The following is a 20,283-nucleotide window of genomic DNA, read 5'->3' on the forward strand; positions in this document are numbered from 1 at the left end:
GAGAGCTGTCTCTGAGCTCCACAGCATGCTCAATAAAGAGGTTGGATATTTGGTGTCGTAATTCCAAGAGTACTCAGTATTGGCTCAGCTCTGCTTTGTTTGGAGCCAGCAGGAAGCGCTGATGGTGAGCCAGCATGGCTCTCACAATCCCTTTCTCTCACTAATTACTTCTGGCTGCCATAGAAGCCCCAAGGACTTCAAAGGGATGACACTGGATTTGCACAAGGCTGTCTCTCTGGATCTTTCATCCCAGTTTCTCATCCCATGGTGGTCCATAAGGCTACAGAAGGGGACCCACTAAACAACTGCAGAAAACATTAAAACACACTACACATTGCCACAAATGCACATTCCCACACAGACAAAGGCAAGGAACATGGAGATAAATCATTGCTACAGGAACAATTGAAATGCTTCTCTTTGTGGCTGTAACTAAAAAAGCATGTGTACAAGATGGAGTTGGCTTCTCCAAAAGGTGGAATGGTTCTTAAGTAAAATGCACAGAAGCACATACTCTGCCCTGCATCAAGATCACTTGGGATGGGGTGCTGCAGAGGTGGTCTGAGGTCCTGGGCACCATCCTCTGGGGGAAGTCCATGCTTGAGCCCTTACTCTCACTGACCTCTTGGTGCTTTTTAACATCTCATTCCTAATTAGTTGCACATCTTCCCTCAGGCAGAACACTGTATATACCCTCCTGGCTTACCCAAGGGCTTAGGACCACATAGCCTTCCTACCTCCCTGTTAATGCAAGTACATGTATAGGCTGCTCCAAGCAGATGTATTATGTTTCTGAAACAAACAGTACAATCCTTCCCCCTCTCTCAGTGGCTGGGTCTAAGAAGAGAAACTTTGCTCCAAGCTGAGCAGAAAACCAGTATGGTTTTGGTGGGGGTTTGAAGGAGATGCTGGTGCCAGGGACAGTGACACCAGCTCAGGGGGATGGGAGGAGGTAGGCTGGGAAGTGATGCTCTCTCTATGTTCCATTGAGAGGCAGCAACACATGGCACTGAAACCACTCCAGTGAATGTGTCTGAGGCTTTTTGCTCTTTTACAGAACTTGGTCTCTTTTGGGTTGGAACAGTGGTATAATCAGAAGGGTAACAAAGGGTGATTTTGGCCAGACTCTTCTCCTGGACAAAGCCAGGTTGGCTTCATTTGCTCTGCTCCCAATTCTCACCTATTTCAATGAGGGAAGAAACAGAGGTTTCAGCTTAACCATTAAGAAGGTGGTGATTTGGAAACAGGCAGGCAGATCTGACCGTGCTCATTTGAACAGGCTTTTAGTAACCTTCAGAGACTGGCAATTCGGGTGGTAAACCCACTTTATGATCTGTTATTACCTGTGCTCTGCTCAGAGGCAGCAAAACTCATTATGGACCTAAACGGCTGGAGTGCTGCTGCATATCCATGCAGGCAACCTTTAATGCTCTCTCCTTTCCGGCTTCTTAGCGATAAAAGTACGTTGCTAGTAAAAACCCCTAAGCCCCTGAGCTTGCTGCTGCTTTGCTTCGTGGTCAGGCTTCTGTGCTTGAGGTTTTATTTCATTGCTGACGTCCCATGGATAACTGTAGCAAATGCACTTGGTGTTTCGGAAGTCAGCCGGTATGGTGTGCTTTCTGGTTCTTATTTAACTGCACGTTAAATGTTCCCCTTTGCCCCAAGTTTTATTAAGAAGAAATTAAAGAGAGCCTTGTTAAGCTGGAAACACGGAAGGAAAGCAGTCCATCCTGCTGGGCCAAAGGAACAGCCTCAGGATCACCTCTACAACATGAGCCCAGTTCTCCAGACCTTGTGTAATTATGAGCATCACAGACTGCAAAGGGCATTAGAACGGCAGACACTGCTGTTGTAGAGAACCGGGGGGAAACAAAAGCTGTGAAAGGGGCTTCAGAGTGCATCAGAACTCACAGCTGGTGGATGCTGGTGCAAGCTGATCATGTTGGGCAATGGAGATCCCTTGGTGGCCCTGTACAACCTCTCCCTGCTATTTGCCTTCAAGTAGAAAACATATCTCTAGCCAGCAGAAATACTAAACTCCACCAACCATCCCAGCCTATCCACAGCTATCTTGGCTGTGGGTATCACTCAAGAGACTGATCCTGTGGAGGAAGCCATCAAGAGTTTCTGAAGAGCTCACAGGTCCATTGGCATATGGAATTATAGAATGATAGAATCATAGAATAGTTAGGGTTGGAAAGGACCTTAAGGTCATCTAGTTCCACCCCCCTGCCATGGGCAGGGACACTTCACTCTAAACCCACCCAAGGCTCTGTTCAACCTGGCCTTGAACACTGCCAGGGATGGAGCATTCACAGCTTCCCTGGGAACCCATTCCATGAGTGTTGGGGCATTCTCATATTCCTCACTGCCTTTGCTTCTCCCATCTCTCCCAGTGCTTTGGCTCAACACAATGGGATAGCCAAAGGCTTACACATGGCATTAGGGCTTGAAGGTCCATGCTAGAGCCTATAACCCACCATTGCCTTCAGGTGCTTCAAAACCATGTTTCTGGTTTTTGGACCATGTAACCTGGCTGGTGCCCTAGGAAAACACAAACTTGTTGCTCTTGGTGGTGTTTCTCCACACCCTGACCATGCTGGAGTTTCTCAGTAGAAAGAAAAGGCACAGATTAACTGAGTATTAACTAATACCGAGAGCACCATCTGCTGGGCTGTGGGGCCAGAGGATGTGGTTGGTCCAAGCCAGGGGTGACTCTGGGGCCTTGAAGCAACACAAGCAACTGGTTTGGGGCATCAATTGGTTGTGGTCCACCTGGTCTGGCTTCCCAGCCCCAGGGAGAAGGTGGAAATAATCCCCACGGTGTGATTAACAAACAAGATTTCTTCCTGCCTTGGGATGGATGGAGTTGAATGTGTTCCTTCAAGAGTGGAGAAATCCCTAGCTAGGATGACTGAGCTCCTACCATAAATATCCATCCTTTTTTTGAATATAGATAAAATCTGTTATATTGTGGTGATGAGTTCCACAGGTCTGTGATTTTATATATATGTGTGTGTATCTGTATTTTTTTCATATACATATATATATATTTTAAATTATCTGATACTCAGTTTTACCATCTGTAGCCTGTGAGAGAGGGACCTCATGGGGCCTGAGTTACTTGGAGCAGCCACGATATTGCTGGTCCTCATGGATTTGTCCAGAGCCTTGTGGTATCCCATTAACTCTTACCAAGCCCCTCCATTTGCTGTGCTGAAAACACCCCTAGGAAAGGTAACCTTCAGAAAGCAGATGAAGTCTGTGCAAATCATGCACTGCCTTTCAAACCTCAGACTCCACATTGACCTTTCAGCATAAGCCCTGAGCTCTGCATCTTTTGGGGAGGGAGACATCCTTCCAAGATGCTATATGGTGTTTGCCAAGCAGCTGATCCTCCTTTTTACCTATTTGAAAGCAAGTAAAAGATGCTCTTTATCATCGGAGTTAATTCATCTCTCCTGTTTGATGCTGGCCATGGGTCTGACTGAGAGATCCCTCCTTTAAGTGCATCTGGCATGATTAGGGATGAACTATCCCAAGCAACTTTTTAATGCTATTGTCATATTCATTTTGATCCATCAAAATATATGTCACCCATCAAGGAACACATCTCTGTGTGTGCTTGTGTAATTTAGTGCAAATCGGGGGCCTCAGCTTGAGGGAGGCACTTGAGCAAGGCTGCAATGTGATGAATACAATAACAGTAAAGACTTCATGAGGTCTCAGGCCATCACCAGCCTCAGGGGGAGAAGCTCTTGCTCCTCTGAGCTGACCTCCTATCCCCAGACTCCGTCCATCTGATTTCCATTAACATATCCTCTGAGCAAAGGTGAAAACGATCCCAAAAGGTGAAAATGACTCTAAACTGCTTATTAAGGGATTTTATCCCAGCCTTTGCTTTCTGCTTTTTTCGCCCATAGGGTGCCTTGTTGGACTTAAACCCCTCAAATTTGTTAGATCTTAATGGGATGGCATTGATGATGTATCTTAATAGGATGCACTGTCTGAGGCTCTGCAGAGCAAGTCGGGTGATATTCTGTCATGCGTTTTCAGTGGATTTTATTGTCATTACTTGTGTTTCTACACAGCCACCAGATACTTCATAGGAACATAATTCATGTGAATCAATAGCAGGAGTAGCTCATGGTATTTTATCCTCAGCATCGGTGCTGGTTTTTGTTGCAATGAGCTTAGATCAAACATAAAGAGGAAAATGAGTACCAAGGGAGTTTTCAGCTGTTCCTCTCCAGGATGCTGTGCTGTCCATTCTCTGTGTTGGTCTGTTCCCAGCACTTGCTGCTCCATCCCCTGCTTGTGGCATCCTCTGTGGACTTTGCTGTCAGCTGAGGGAGAACAGGACCAATTCCCATGTTTCCTCAGAAAGAAAAGCTTCCTCAGGAAACACATAAGGTTTTCCTCATAGCTTTCACAGCGTAGCAAGTGGAAGCATGAGAGCAGTGTGGAAGAAAAGCCATCTGTTTGGATCCAAGTGTTGTCAAAGTGTCAACAGCTAGTTAATAGAGACTCCTGTTTGTGCTCTTTTGAGTAGGCGCTGGCAAGGGCTCTGCTGTAAATAGCAAACAAGTCACAACTGAAACACTGGTTATTGGGAGCCTTGGGCAGGTTTCATAACCACAAAGGTAGATGTGGGCTTCCCCCTTTGGGTTGAGAGTCAGGGGAAGTGCTAAAAGTGCCTCATGGAGATTTTTCAGGTCTTTCCACTCTTCCACACCAGTCTGGTATCACCAGAGATGTACACGGCAAAATGGATGCTTCGGTTAACGTTGCTGGCTATTGATGCCAACTTGTCACAGCTGCAGCAGGCGCTGACTTCTGCTGGTGTGCGATGCTTCCCCAGCCTCTACTCGCCACCCAAGGGGGGAGCACAGACTCGGCCGCTGCACTGCAGTCCAATCAGCCAAACCAGAAGAAACCCCTTATGCAGATGAGTTTTGCCCTGTGATATTTCCCTTCCCCCCGGTCTCCTGCCCCTTTGAATCGCAGCACCTGCTTGCTTCAGCTGCTCTGATTAACAGCGGAACAGAAAGTGATCAGTGAGGCTTGCTTTCTTCTCCCCAGACAATGCCTAAGTCTCCCCAAACCGGCATAAAACCCTCTGCATTAATAAAGTGCGCCTTTGGACACTAAGAAATGTCTTTTGTGTGGGGTTCTCCTGCATTTTAATAAGCCTGGCTTTATAAAGACATCCCCCCCCCCCCCAAAAAAAAATAATAGAGAAAGAGCCACAAAGCCAAATTTCATTAGTCTCTAATCTCCTCCTGACCAGCACACTCCTGCCAATCGCTAAGCCCTTTCAGCCCTGAAATGCCGTCTTATTGAATCTTCTTGTTGTTTTGCTCCCCACCAAAATGAACCTTGTGCTGGGAGGGGACCCTGATGCTAAGCGCCATGTACCAGCATTAACACAGTGATGATGAAATGGATAACGTCACTCTGGGTTTTCCCTTCTTAAGGGTGCGAAGGTGTTAATGAGGCATCACACATCCTAGAAACCCAGCAATCCTTCGATTAAAACCAGTCCCAGTGGAAGAGGCTGAGTTATTTGTGCTTGGTCCCTTTGAGGGATGGCAGTGGCAGTGCTTGTGGGGAGAGGAGAAGCTGAGCACTAACATATGCTGGGCAGCAGGTTTGCTTCATTTGGCTCCAGTGCAGTGTAAGATAACGTCAAGAGAAGGGAGTGGGGTGTTAAATGGCATCAGCACTTGACACTGTATGAATAGAGATGCTGGCCGCAGGATTGGCTTGGAAATGCTGCATGTTTTTTTTGGGGTGGAACTTTTAATGGAACATCTTAGGTCAGCATTGTGGCAGCAAGAATGTGCTGCTCTTTGTGGGCATGGAGGGGGATAAGGGTGCTAATCCCCACACCTGTACATCAAGTTAAGTGGTGTCTCCTCCCTCACTGCAGGGTGGGATGTACAGCAAGGGTTTGGTCCTGCATGGTACAGTGATGGGGCTGGTGTGAACTCTCTCCGGAAAGGGCTCCTGATAGCAAACAGCATTCCAACTTTGAGTTCAGATCCTCAGAGATAAGGAGTTCATTTTTCTGTTGTTGTCTTCTAGTTCAGTTAAGTATCCAAATCCCATGTTCTTCCGAACTGAAGACTTTGGCTGGAAGGTCCCATCCTGTACCTGTAGTCACAAAGGAGCAAAGGAAGGCTGAGCTTTCCTTGCTCTCTGCTTTGCATTTACTCAACGGCACAGTACGAACTAATTCTGTTTTATTCTCACTTTGATCACTGGAAATATGGGTCCATCATATACATATAAGAATTGCAAAGAAGGATGAGCATGCTTGAATTACTGGGCTGCAGAGTCAAGGCAAAATTAGCATGAAAGGAGAAACTGCAATGGAAGCAGCAAAACACCCAGTTCAGGCTATGTAGAACCACATTACTGGAGGAGCTCATGGCTTTGGCTGGTGGCCCGTTGGAGCATTCCTGCCATAGCTGCTGTGGCCCCAGGGGTATTCAGTGGATTTCGGGTCCAGGCATTTTGGCTGGCTATGTCTGCTTGCAGGGTCCCAGATGGGGTGAGAAGCCAGGCTATGGGTGCCTGGGGCCTTTTGCAGGAGGTGAAATGCCGTGGCTTTGGGATGCTGAAGGCTGATGGAGAGTCAGTGCCCTGTCATGAGGGAAAAGTCACTGGGCACCCAGAGCAGGCAGGGGACCACGCACCCTGTGGATAGAGGCAGTGGGAGGAGCTATCAGTGACCAGAAGAATGACAAGGGTGATGCCAGCTCTAGCACTGGAAGGGAGTCTGAGAAACTGCAATGCAGTTAGATGGGGCTGGCTGCTGGGACATGATGGTCTCCTCTCAACCCATACCACCCATCCTGATGCCTCTGCTGTGGAGTTTGTGTCAGCAAGGGGCCTGTTTTTCGTTTGTGACACAGCAGTAGACCAAATGAGACAACAGCAATGCCCTGGGAGGTGAGCCCACATGGGTTTTCAATATCTGTGTGTTTTCCAATGATAAATCAGTTTCGGGTAACTAGATAGGGAAATGCTACATCTTAACATCCTGGCAGTGTTCAAGGCCAGGTTGGACACAGGGGCTTGGAGCAACCTGCTCTAGTGGAAGGTGTCCCTGCCCATGACAGGGGCTGGAACTGGATGAGCTTTTAGGCCCCTTCCAACACAAACCATTCCATGACTCTGTGTCCAAAAGGATCAGCCAGGAACAAAAAGCAGCCCCTGTTTCTCTTGCCTTTGGCTGTTGTGGCTCAAACACAGCAGGTTTCCAAGCCTTAGCGGAGCTGTGGCGGGTGCCGGCAGCTGCCTGTGCTCATGTGTTGTCCTGCCTGCTGCATGTGAGGCTGACAAGCTTTGGCAGGGAGCAGCGGAGGGCAGGCAGGCAGTGACAGGCAGCAGCTCACCCGGCTGCTGCAGCACTGGCGCTCCTGTGGGCACTTCAGTGTAGCAACAGAGTCCCCCATGGCTCGATCCCCGGTGGCTCAGATCCATGTGGATAATGCGGCATTGAAAGGCTGTCACATCAGTCCTCTGAAAAACACCTGCAGCCTCTCCCACCCAAAACAAGAGGCAAAGTGTGTCAGGGACATGCCCCAGTGACTGCATTGGCACCGGGCTGCATCCTGGCATGGCCATGGAGAGTCTGAGTGATGCCTGAGATGGTAACTGGCTGCCTGGTGATAGGTGCCTTCACCATGGAGATTAAAGCACAACTATAGCCCCATGGGACCTTTAAATGGAGCAAAGAGCTGTGCAGGTGTGCCCCATGATGAATGAATGAGGGTTGTTTTCCCAAGCACTGCAAAAAGCCAGTTTTTCCTATGCTACTCAGCTCTCTGATCAGGAGAACACCACCATCAGTGAGGGGAAAACCACCCTCATCTATTCATGTGGTTGACTCCCTGCACCAGGGTGGTCAAGCTCCCCACCAGCACTCCTCTGCTTTACCCTCCCTCCAGTGCTGATGGAAAGGTGCAGCAAGTCTCTGTCCGACCAGTGATTTATTTACATCCTTATGAAAAAGAAGAGAGATGGTGAAAAACCCATCCAGGACTGTGGGATTCCTGTCCCTAGGGGACAGGTTCAGAGAACTGCGGGGTCCTACTGTGAGGCACCTCTTTGTGCCTCGTGGTCTGTGTCCATTGGATGCTTCTGGCTATTCAGGGAATACAGCTGCAGTTGTGCGAGGTCTTCCCAGAGGAAACTTTCTGACTACTCATGCAGAGAAAAACTGGGAAGAAGTCCGATAATTTCAAGTACTTTTTAGAGTGGGAAGTTTTTTGGGGGAGTTTCATTGGCGCAGTAAATATTTGGTCACCAAAGAGACTTCCTGCACACCATTTGTCTTCTGATTGAATGCTCTGGCTTCATTCTGTAGCTGTTAGTGCACGCAGCCAGTTTTTCTTTCTGGGTCAAAAAGGAGTAAACGCAGTCATGCACCTTAATATTTGTGTGCCAGCTTAGAGGTTGGCTTGGCAAGGATGAGATAAATCAGGGAATAGAGCAAATGGGGAGGTGTTAAGATCTGAGGCGTTCACCATTGCAGAGACTTCTTCAAATGTGACACTAGCTGCTAACAAGAACCCTCTCTGGAATCACTTAATCACTGCAAGCAGTGGAAGGCTGGAAGGGGGGGACCTCATCCCCCAGCACATAATCTTTGGTCAAACAGTCAATCATGGGACTTGCAGAAGGACTTTTGTGTTATTTTACCCAATAACATAATTTGGGCTAATGAAAGATTGAGCAAGCTGCTCTAGTGGAAGGTGTCCCTGCCCATGGCAGGGGGCTGGAACTGGATGAGCTTTAAGGTCCCATCCAACACAAACTATTCCATGATATTATGCACCCCTCTGTAAACACCCAACACTCAGCTACTCAGACTATTCAGACTATAATAAGGTCTGCCAGGAATTAATGCACAGGGGTTTGAGCTAAAATAAGTGATGGGTTCTGGACCAGACCTTGGAAAATGAATAACTGAGTTTCTGCTCTGATGGCTGCTTTGTATTTAAGGTGAAGATGATGTGCAGAAGGGTCACATTACTGTGCACAACTATTGCTCTCAGGAGGAAATAACTACCTGTCCTTGCCCAGCTACCAGACTCAGTTTTAATGGAGCCTCTGTGGGGAGGTCAAAGACTCCCTGTTGGAGAGATTATTATGGGATAAATCAGAGCAGCTCCAAGCAAGCAGCTTTTTCCCATTAGCAAGGGCACTGAAGGGAGATCGGGTATCAGGCCTCCATCCTGCCTCAGCTGCAAGGAGGGTGAAGGAAGAGTGCACCAGAACATGTGTCTGCTCTGGAAAAGGGTAGTGGGCACAGCTCAAAACAGAAAGAAAAGGTTTTCAGACAGATTGAAGGGAATGATTTACTGGGAATTCAGCACTGGGTGTGAACTTCCTTCCTGTCCACCCTGTGTGTAAAATGAGCTTTCACACACTCCTCTTTGGAAAGGTTTTCCAAGAATATATTGCAGCATGGGCTTTGCTCACAAGTCCTTTGCTGTAGGGATGACCGACATCCCTTCTTCTCCAGGGAATCAAGCTGGGAGAGGAACAAAAAATCTCTTGGGCACTGGAGAAGCTGGGGTTATGCTGCACCTTAATCCCAGCCCTGCAACATCATGTATTAGTTGTATTAGAATGTATTAGTCTAGTTATAGATGTAATGTGTCTCCCCTTTTCTGAGTGCATATAGCATCAAGTAATTGTTGTTGCCCATCTGGGCAAGAACAGTTTGTTGTAGATTTTTCAGCAAAGTTCTTGACTCTCTTATTGTATTGATGCTGCTTACTATATTTCACTCTTAGTATACTTCTCTCCCCACTCAATTTTTTCTAGCATAACTCATGGGAGAAAAGATGCCTTGTTCTTTTGCCATAAGAGCCTACTGCTCCCTACAAACATTTCAGAGAGGGGGGAGTGAAACAACAAAAACCAACACCAGGAAAAGCCCTGCTAACTTTAAAAGCAATGTGTGTGTTAGAGAATGGGCTGGTTTGCACACTGCTGAATTGAAACACTTCGTTTTTTCTGACAGTTGTGTCTGCTAGATTTTCTTTAAGCTAAAACCTCCAAGGGAATCAGAAACTGGCTGTACTTCCACTTTTGACCTTAGACTTCACCTTGCTATAGTGCTAGTGTCTGTTCTTGGGTAGGTCAACAATCAGAGTATTTTGATGATGTGACACAGCATCAGTAACACACCAGCTTCAGTGGTTCATGTGTGCTAATACTGTGACTTTATGCTGTATCTGTATTCTAATCATCCAGTGCATACAGGGAAGTCCTTGTTCTGAATTTCTATATCTAATCTAGTATCAGTAAGAGCTTTTCTTTGTTTAGGTGTCATCTAGATCCAGTTACAAATGCTTATCTTTTGCATGGGCTACTCATAGGGTCAGCCAACCTGAAGATGCCAGGCCTTTTCTCTTCAGAAGAAACTTAGCTCCCTTACAGTCATACATAGATCATATGCTGCCTGTTCCTTCTGTATAGCATAAAATATTGTAGCTATATGATGGTCCAGAATGTCTTTGTAAGCACCACTTTCCCTCTGATGCTAGCAGTTGTCATATATCATGTTCTAACATGGGACTGCTTAGTAACCGACTTGTTCATAATCCTTTTGTTGGGCCTTCCATCTATGGCAGGCCATACATCTAATGCTTCTGGTGGTCTTTGGGAAACCAGGGCAGAATGTAGCCTGGTCTGAGCATGCTAACCTATGTGAGAGATTTGATGTCTACTCCGTCTTTGTATAGATATCCTGTAAAATAGGCTCTGCACCTCTGCTTCTATGCTAGAGTAACCTGGTAACGTTGATGCCGATTCAGATTAATATAAAGCAGAGCCCAGGCACTCTGTGCTCTGAATTAGCATGGTCTGGGTCTTTTACCAGAGCTTTTCTTTAGGGAATCTTCATAGACCAGGCAGTAGCTTAGCTCAGCTCACCCAGAAGGACAGTGAATATTGGTTACCACTCACCTTGCAGGAGAAGGAAGTTTAAGATGGTTTATCCATCAGCTTATCCATAGCCTATCCCCAAATCTGCTTCTTTAGAGCTGCACAGTTTTAACTCAGAACTTTATAAAGTGTGTATGAGGGAGAATTGGGTAGAGGAGGGGGCATGGACTATATCAGTAGAGTTGTATGAACTGCTGCACTGCTGAGAGAGTGCTGTGCATTAACACCAGGATGAAAACACCTCCTCTTACAAGCCCAGAGGCTGTGTGATACCTCTTCCCCTGCTTGTATGCCTTGCTGCTGCTTTCCTTGTGAGGCAAGGAAGCCATCTGGAAGGAAGTCCTTTGGACTGTGATTCAGGAAAGTGATTTGTCCTGTCTCTGCCTGGCTCACCGCTGGCAAGAAAACTGCTCCTGCAAGGATGCACTTTGCTTTAGGCAGAACTGAGGTGGTCTGATTGGAGCCACAAAAGCAGTTGCTGCTGCTGAGAGGTGCTGGTTTCCCTGGGAAATCTAAGGTTATGCCACAGTCCTCGGGAAATGTAACCTAAATTGGAAGAGGATTAAACTGGAAGAACAATAAAAGCGAAGGGAATGGAGCGAAGGGTAAACAGAGCAGGAATCACACAGAATGTTTCCCTGAATCTGGGTCTGAAAGGCATCTAAATATAACGAATACTGAAAACTTTAATCCCATCCAGTATAAACAACAACAAAGCCTTGTTTTGCTTTGGGTTTTCTTCTCCCTCCCTGGCAGAGAAATAGGAAAAAATTCCTTTCCAATCCCACAGGCAAATTGAGGACAGGATGAAACCCTGCCCCACATGGTGGTACAGCCCTTCATAGCCTCTCAGGATACTCAGGTTGGAGGCTGAACACAGCCCCATTGAGCCTGGCTTCCCAGTTCACACTCATTTGGCTGGGATATAACTGGAAATATCCAGGCACCTTCAGAGCTTTTTTTGTCAGTGTGGCTGTCAAGAAGCACAAAACCTATACCATTGGCAGACCCTTTTACAGTTGCAACTCAAGCCGGAGTTTTCCCCGTGCCAAAGGAATAGGAGGATGAGGAGATCTGCAGCAGTACCATCTGGTTGCTCATATTTAACTGTGTGTGGTTGTCCATAGGAACTGGAAAGACCTTGCCCCAAACAGCATCACCTCAGAGCTGCAATAAGGTTTTGTTCTGGGGCTATTATTATCTTGATGAGGGCAGTGGAGGTAGAGCAGGTACCAGAAGAGCAGCCAAAACCATGGAAGGAAATGCTGGTGCTGCTCAGGCTGCAGGGAATGATGGAGATCTGCAAGATCATGAGAGCAGGGGACAAACAGATGGGGGAATATTGCTGTTTTGATGGATGCAGACAGGAGCTGGGGCTGCTGGAGGCATCTGAAGGGAAGGGCAGCAGAGAGAAGTGTGGCTCATGGACCACCCAAAGCAGTCTCTCCTATTGCTGTGGGACACTGAGTCCTGAGCTACAGAGTGCCCATGGGCTGACAGGAGCTGGTAGATCATTTCCCATGTTGTTAAGCCTGAGATGACCTCTATATTTTTGAATGCTGAAGGTCAGAGGTCTCACACTCATCTTCTAAGCTTTGTTAGTTCTTCATGTTCTAAAAGCCCACCATGAAGCCCTGCAAGGTACCCTTAGTACCATACCATGGCCAGTTAATCTCCCAGTATTATATACGGGGAGACAGAGATGGAAGCTTCCCCAGGCTTCCCTGTTTGAGTCATGGGCTGATGTGCAGGGAGAAATTCAGCAAACCCACAGGAAACCTTAAACTCCTCGTGCTGTGTTGTTAATAAAAACTCCCTTGACAGAGGGAGTGCTTAAAACCGTGAGGTTGCAAAGACCAAGAGCTAATGTGATGCAGCAGAAATGTGGGGTGGAGGAGGAGCTCCTTGGCTGGTAACTGGTTAGATGGGTAGAATAGAATTTATACCTGAAATCTTTTCCTCCTCTCAGCCCAAAAGTTTTGGCTTTTGCAATAGCTGCCTTCTTCTAAGGCCAAGGGTATGTGAAAGGAGTCGCAAGCAGAAGCCTGTGACCTGCTGTGGACTCAGCTGGGTAAAGGAATTCCTCAAACACGAATGCAGGAATTCAAAGGTCTTTTCGTGTCATCTATTTCTGATGTCCCAGAACTGATGGTGGGAATGGTACCTTGATGTTTCCGGCCTATCTGGAGTGGGAAGGAAAGTGTTTAGGAACAGATGAACAGCTGCTGTAAAATACAGAACCCTGTGAATGAATCATGTTTGCAGTGGTGCAGAAGTTGGTGTGGAAGAGATTCAGAATGTATGTGTAAGCTTCTCATCCCAGTAGGATGAATTCAGGCTTGGGATAAACTACCAAGCAGAGATAAAGAGCCGACAGCCAAAGGAAGGCTGATCTTTGCTCTACAATGCACAGTCAGGCTGCAGGATTGTCCTGTTGTGGGCTGCATTTCAGCAGGTTGGCTGCTTAAAATCCATTTGGCTCCTTGCTAGGAGAGTAATTCCTGCTTGCAGGCAAAAACTAATAGCAAGCTCCCAGGCATTAGAAAGAAAACCCCAAGGAAGAGTGGAGTAAGTCAGTTTGTACCCCAAAAGTGCGTGTCCCCTTAGATCTGGGTCTCATCTAAGTGATGCTTAGCAGCAAGGGATTTGCAGTGGCATGGATCTGGGGGGACAAAAGAGCAGCAGATGGGTGGTAAAGTGGGATTTTATCCAAATATGTGGCCAAGACACTAAGGATAAACAATGCTAACAAAGCAGTGAATAAACAAGGGATGGCAATATGACCTGATTTCTATCAGTATTCGCTTGTATTGAGTCAGTTCCCTGCCTTGCGGACGGGGTTTCCTGTTTATACACCGCTTGCAGAGGAGATAGTCACAACAAAAACCGTAGCAATTGGCGCCTGGAATTTATCTCATTTCCAGAGTTAAAACCAGCCCCCATTTCTGCAGTCATGATGGAGTGGTGAGGCTCTCACTGCCTGCTGTGATGGAGCACGGGTGATCGGGCATCAGTTCTGGTTCCCAGGTCCTGTCATCTAGCCACATCTTGTTAGGATCTGAAATGATTCATTTAATCTAAACAAGGGAGAAAGTGTCATATGCTTGCAAGAAAAAAGACAAGGAATTAACTCTCTGTAATTTCTGTTGCTCCTGGTTTGACACCCGATGACAGGAGCCTCTGGAGTCAATCTTAGGAACATATGTACAAAGCTGTTTAAGGGGAAATTCTGTCTTATCATCTGTAATAATTTATACTCCCCAGGCTGCTTATCTTGTGCTGACTGGTGGGACCCCTGTGTGCGAGCTGAGCTTCTGTAATTAACCTTCTTCTAGAAGACAGATACTTTTGGTACCTTCTTTGGTGCTCTTGACAGGAGAACCCTACATCAGTCAGTCATCGCTCCCCTCTCCCGGCATGGCACAAGGGAATTTACACAGGTCTTCAAATTTCCCTGCTGAAAGGAAGTGAATACCTCATGTAGTTTTGGCAGAGGAGACTTAAGAGTCAGAAAGAAGAGATTCTGTGTGGGATTATGGTGATGCAAGGTCTCTCAGAAACAGCCAGCCCCAGTCCACACTACCACTGCCAAGACTTCTGGGGATGACCATGAAAGGGTGATGTTGCTTTTAAGGCATTAATCCCACCAAAACATCTGCTCTGGATTTGGTAGTTGCTCTGTATTTACTAACTCTAACCAGGGTTCTCATTGCATGAACCTGTCCAGACCCCGCAGTGTGACCACCGTGTGTTGCAAGTGCTGAGAGATGTTAGCAGGACGTGAGGCATCAGATGATCCCCAGATCCCTCCCGGCTCTGTGGTCAGTCTCTCTCCTCCATCTGCTCATGAACCATTGTGCAGTCCCTCCTTGTCTCACCTTCCCAGGCAGGAATCACTGGGAAAGGGTTATGTGCTTACTGCTGCTCTTGGGCTTTTACTGTCTGGAGATGGAAAGGCAGAGGACCAGGAAAGGGAGTGCTCACAGTTTGACAAAGCTTTCATTGGAGCAGTGAAGGGCAAGTAAGGAAAGATTCATCTATTTTACTTCAAAAGAAACCCAAACCAACCATTTCTTTGTGAGATTAGCAGTAATGTTGCTGTTATTTTTTTACACAGCCCATGTAGGTTTTTTTTACCTTTGCATCTCTCTAGTGAGGGGTTTGACTCTATTTTAATGGCATTTCAAGCATTTCATGTTTGTTTGTGTTTTAAGAAACTCAATGAGTATTTCCAAATAAAGAAGGTCTGAAAAAGAGGATTTAGCTCATGGAGGAGGATAATTTCCATTTGCCAGGATGCTGAGATGATGCCATACACTCAACCACAGAGATGTGGCTTGAGGAAGGGCTGGTGGCCAGGTATGGAGGTAGGCCAGGTAATGCTCCTTCTGCTGAAGAATCCATGATACTGTTCATCTGAACACCAAGAGCTAAGCCTTATCCCTGCCAAGTGGCTTTGATACGTGCTCATCAATCCGTCCCACAAAGATTTTGGATTGTGGCATTGTGAGGCACAGCTTTAACAGGGTCATTTATAAAAGTCTACATCTGGAGAGAAGAAAGCAGCAGATCTGCCACCCCAGTTCCTGCTTGTTACACAACAAGAGCCAACGTTATGGCTTGAGCAATGGATGAACTAATATGTTACAGACACAGAAAGCCCTGGGAAAATGAGGGAGGAAGACGTTTCCTTCCAACCTCAAGAACAGCTGATGTGGGGCTGCTGGTCAAGGCAGAAGATAGAAGAAGCCACTTTCACCAAGGAGGACTTTAAAAGGTTGTGGAGAACTTGTAGGAAGGCTCAAAGAGAGAAAAGAGCCACAGGGATTCTCTTCTCCAGCCTCAGCTGCTCTGGGAGTCCCCAGGCCATGCAGTCAATAGGTCAAACCAAGTTCAGCAGTGAATGCCTGAACTTTCCCCGAAGTGATCCCTTGTCCTTGCATATGTGCTGGCTGACCATAATCCTTCCCGTTTGTTTCTATGCAGCATAATTACTTTGCTCTGTGGAAACATGCCTGAAACAACTGAAGAAGCACTGGAGTTGAGGTGTTTCTGCAATCATCTCCATAATTCCTGAATCCCAAGAGATGTGTTCAGGTTTTTGAGGCTCATTCTGCTTCTGGCTCCGAGTAAGGAGAACACTCAAATCCATCCCTCTCAGCCAGCACTGCTGCTGCATTTCACCTCCCTCAGACCAGATGCAATGGTGGGGACAAGTCTAAAAGCCAGAGCAGCCTCAATGTTGCCCAGGTTCAGCATCCTTGCAGCTGCAAAGCTGAAGTTCAAAGGTCTCTCTCTTTGCTTGGTGCACGCTGTGTTAATTTGTCAAGTTTTATCCGTTCCTGCTCCGCAGCAGCTGCAGCGTGTGAATCCCTCCTGCTCCGCCAGCCCGCGGCTGGAAACGCACCCAGAGCAGCGCTCCGCAGCCTTTCTCATGTAAATGTTTGCTGGGGGGCCGCTAATTATCTCCCAAACCCAACTGAAGGCCCTTCAATTGCTTTAACAGTCTGCAGTTCCATGCCTTTGACAGCCCCAGCCATGCCCGGCTTGTTCTGGCATTCCTGGGCTCCTCACATGGATTTCTACTGTCAAACTGTGCCTTTTGTTATCACTTACCATCAGTCAGTGGCACTTCAGATGAAGTAATTTCCTTTTTGTTTCCTTGCTCGGTCCCTGCTGGTCAATGCGGGATGAGATCACCTGAATCTTATTTGCGGGGACAAAGGGAAAGCTGGCAACCTCTCCATAGGGCTTTTTCCCCCTCTTTGACCAGGGTGGGAGTTGTGCAGAACAATGAACATTCATTTGCTAAGTGATTTTGCAAGCATGTTCTCAAGAAATGCAAATACTCCAGAACTGTGATGGAGTTGTTTTCTACCCTTCATCTAACCTTAGCCCCTGACCCTGCAGTTCTATGTGCACGTTTCAGCCTCAGCTCATGCTAAGGCAATTGAAAGACTGCATGCCTGAAGCTCAGCGTATCTGCAAACCTCTCTAAGGTGGAGGTGCTAAGATACAAGAGACCTTAAGCTTTTTGAAAACGCTGTTGTATCTCAGCTTAAAATAGAGACTGTTTAAACCTCTTGAGGTGTGTGCAAGGGAATTTCAGTTGGAGGCAAGGAGCTTGAGAATACAACTGTCTCCACAGATAAAGTGGCTCTCTGATGTTTGCCTTCCGCTAAGATAACCTAAGGAAGCTGACGCCTCCAGGACTGTATTGTTTCACATCATACCATGTTCTGGCAGAGCAAAGGTGATAGTAAAGGTGTTGATTTATGAAGTGGTGGCTGAGCTCCCAACCAGAAGCAGCAGAGATGTTTTGCATTTGAAATACGACAGCTCAGAAGCATGTGGTCTGTCTGGAGCCCATGCGTGTGCTGGATTTCTGGAGCCTGGTCAAAGTCACCCACTGATTTGGGGATGTTGAATGGGTTTCTCTTGCTTCTCCCCAGCTGCCTGCCTCTCACTGTAGGCAGAGGGGCAACAAGACCTTCCTCCTGTTGGGTTTTGAATGAAGTTGGCCAGTACATTCAGTAATGATTAAGGGAGGCAAATGTGCATACGCTTCCCCTAGAAAATGAAGCGAAAAGTGGAATTAATCTTTCCCAAACAGTTAATGGACTTCAAAGAACAAACCCTCTTCAGGGCTTAGACTGTGGAAGAGATTGGCAAGGGATGGTGAGAAGGGATAAATTTAGCAGGATGGGACAAGCCAATCTGAAGACCCCCTCTCACATCACAAATGTAGTCCCATGAGGTCATTCAGTGGGAGAGCCTCTGCTTAATTCCAGCATAATTGCTGCTCTGGGTGCAGTTCTCCTGCCTTCTGAAGATGTCTTGATGCTGGCCAGTGGAAAACTGCTCTAAACATGGGGTTTTTAAGGTATCAGACCAAGCCAAGGGCAATGCACCACGGAGGCATGAGTATGATTGGAGTCCACTAAGATGCAGGGATGAGAAAACACATTATCTTATTCCCTCAAGTAGGGAGAATTAACTGCATGTAAACATGGGCATTGCAAGTCCTGGAAATAGTCACTAGGACAGCACAGCAGCAAATGCAGATATAATTTAACCCTTCTCCTTTTATCCTTCATGCTTCAGAGCTGCAGTGGTCACCATGTCAGAGGTGCAAAATATTGGAGTGGCTTAGGAATGACCTTTCATAATACTGGAAAAATTTCCTTGAAAATTCAATATTAGAAGATTATGATGCAGAAATTAGGATTTAAGGAAGAATTTTAAACTTGATAGGAATGAAAAACTCATCCAAGGACCTGGATAAATTATAGCTAATCAGATTTATGGTGGATAATTGCTTTAGGAAATCAAGTGTGTGCAAGGGGAACATCCAGGAGGCAGGTATGGGAGCTTCTTTAGCCGGTGGGTGACTGCCCAGCTTGTGCAGAAAGAAATTCAAAGGGGAGGAATGGCCAGGGCTGCCCAAGGGCAGGAGCAAGAGGATCCCAGCATCACTGCCCAAAGCACCATGCGGCCCCAGCCAGGGTTGAGGATGCTGCAGGTGCCACCTGCAAGGCACCGGCTCAGGCTTCAGAGCTGCTGCATTAATAACATCACCCTTGTTCAAGGTTATGGTGTGAGTTGATTGCTCCTGATTAGGGATTTGTATTCACTTGTGAGAGCCTGCAATTTTTATTACCTTTATGGTAATAACTGCAAATAATAAAATGACAAACTATTGTAATTAAACTTTAATTAATTACAAACCCATTACTTTTAAGTTTATTCACGGTAAGGACAATGATACTGAAAACAATTCATTAAAGCACTTGATATGTAAATTGTGAAGGAAAGCATTAATATTGGGTAGCTCATGTATTTACTTTCTGCAGAGCAGTAGAGAATTTGCTTAAGGAAAGGCAGCCCCCCTGGATGATTTTAACTGCTTGCTTTAGGGAGCAGTGAAACACCGGATACTCTCAAGGTGAAATAATTCCCAAACTCAGGTTTTGCATCCTTTAAAGCAAAATGCTTAGCAAGCAGAAAAAAGAGATCCCTGTCTGACCTTGCACTGTGCATGGCTAATCACTTTAACAGCCGCGGGGAGACGTGGCAATCCTGTAGAGGTGGGGAAGAGGGCAGTCATCCCGTTCCACATATGTTTTACTCCTGATGGGTAACCCTACATACACAGTGCTCGGGGAGAGGGTCAGCATCGCTTTTGTAACACCAAGCAAGCAATGTGCCCTTTGCTTCAGCTATAAACACCTCCCCCTCAAACACTTTCTATCTTACTGAGTTAGTGCTGCTCCATCAGGCTGGCAAACCTCCTGTTCCGACTCTCTAAACTGAAATAATCTCATGTCTGATGGTCTATTTGTCTTCAGCTTTTGCTGATTTAATTCAGTGTAACAAGCTGAGCTGGACTGTGCTTTCCCCAGATAACCTGAGCACAGATCACTGCACATCACTGCAGTAAAACACGGGCCATGTCGGGTACAGGATGCTGATTGTGCACCCCTATCATGCCATTCATGGTCACAAAGTCCTTTTCTTGGCCCAGCAGGAGCACCTTCTGCAGCAAAAGTGCCTGGTGCAACATCTCCATGCACAGTGGGTCCTTATCCCCATGCAGTGGGGAGAGGCCACTGCTGCTGTGTCAGGCCATGTGCTGCAGCCAAATGGCACGTGGGTATTTGTTTGCCCTCTCTGTCCTGTGGGAATGGGCTCCAGTCTTAACAAAGAGAACGGACTGGTAATGATGAAAAGCACACAATACACACTCAGGGTGATCAGCCTGGGGGGGCACAGGCTGCACAGTGCAGGGTGTGCCAGAGGGGTATGTCTGTGCAGTGAGCACCCCAGCAGAGATGTCTTTTCACCACCTCCTCCCAGCAGCCAGATGCACACTGGCCTGGTGGAGCGCAGCACAAAGCTGGTTTCAATGGCTTTAATGCTTATCAGTGCCGTGTTGAGCAGCACAAGGTGGGTACCGGCGAAGCTGCGCGGGGCAGGCGGAGGGAAACGCTGGTGGCGCTGCGCGGATGCGGGCTCTACAAGCGGACGGGCGCGGAACCGCATCTCATCCACGGCACTCTGTGGGCTCCGCGCACCCGGTGAGTACCGCGGTCCTGTCTGTCTGTCTGTGTGCGCCCGCAGCGAGCCCTGCTATGCTGCAGGGGAGGGGAGTGTCACTTCCCCGGTGCAAGGCAAAACGCGGAGTGTGTTGGCCCTTCGTTGCCTCCCCGTTGAACGGAGGCGCAGTGCAAGTGTGATGGGGAACGGCGGAGGGCCTGGGGTTGTTTCCTCTGGAGAAGGCTGAGCGGGGGCTTTATCGCTCCCTACAACTGCCTG

General features: G+C 47.2%; 1 long non-coding RNA gene across 1 annotated transcript in view; it reads left to right on the top strand.

Moving 5' to 3' along the window:
* LOC133225915 (uncharacterized) overlaps window positions 1–19,475 on the top strand; it is a 56,157-nt gene extending 36,682 nt beyond the window's left edge. Inside the window, exon 3 of the long non-coding RNA XR_009729317.1 lies at window positions 15,955–19,475. This is a non-coding gene — a long non-coding RNA (uncharacterized LOC133225915). The remainder of the gene's footprint in view (window positions 1–15,954) is intronic.
* Window positions 19,476–20,283: the final 808 nt, after the last annotated feature.

The sequence above is a fragment of the Neopsephotus bourkii genome, unplaced genomic scaffold (genome assembly GCF_033783945.1).
Source record: "Neopsephotus bourkii isolate Nb327-2 ecotype Australia unplaced genomic scaffold, CSIRO-AGI_Nbou_v1 NB_1768, whole genome shotgun sequence".
In the NCBI taxonomy this organism is placed as follows: Eukaryota; Metazoa; Chordata; class Aves; order Psittaciformes; family Psittacidae; genus Neopsephotus; species Neopsephotus bourkii.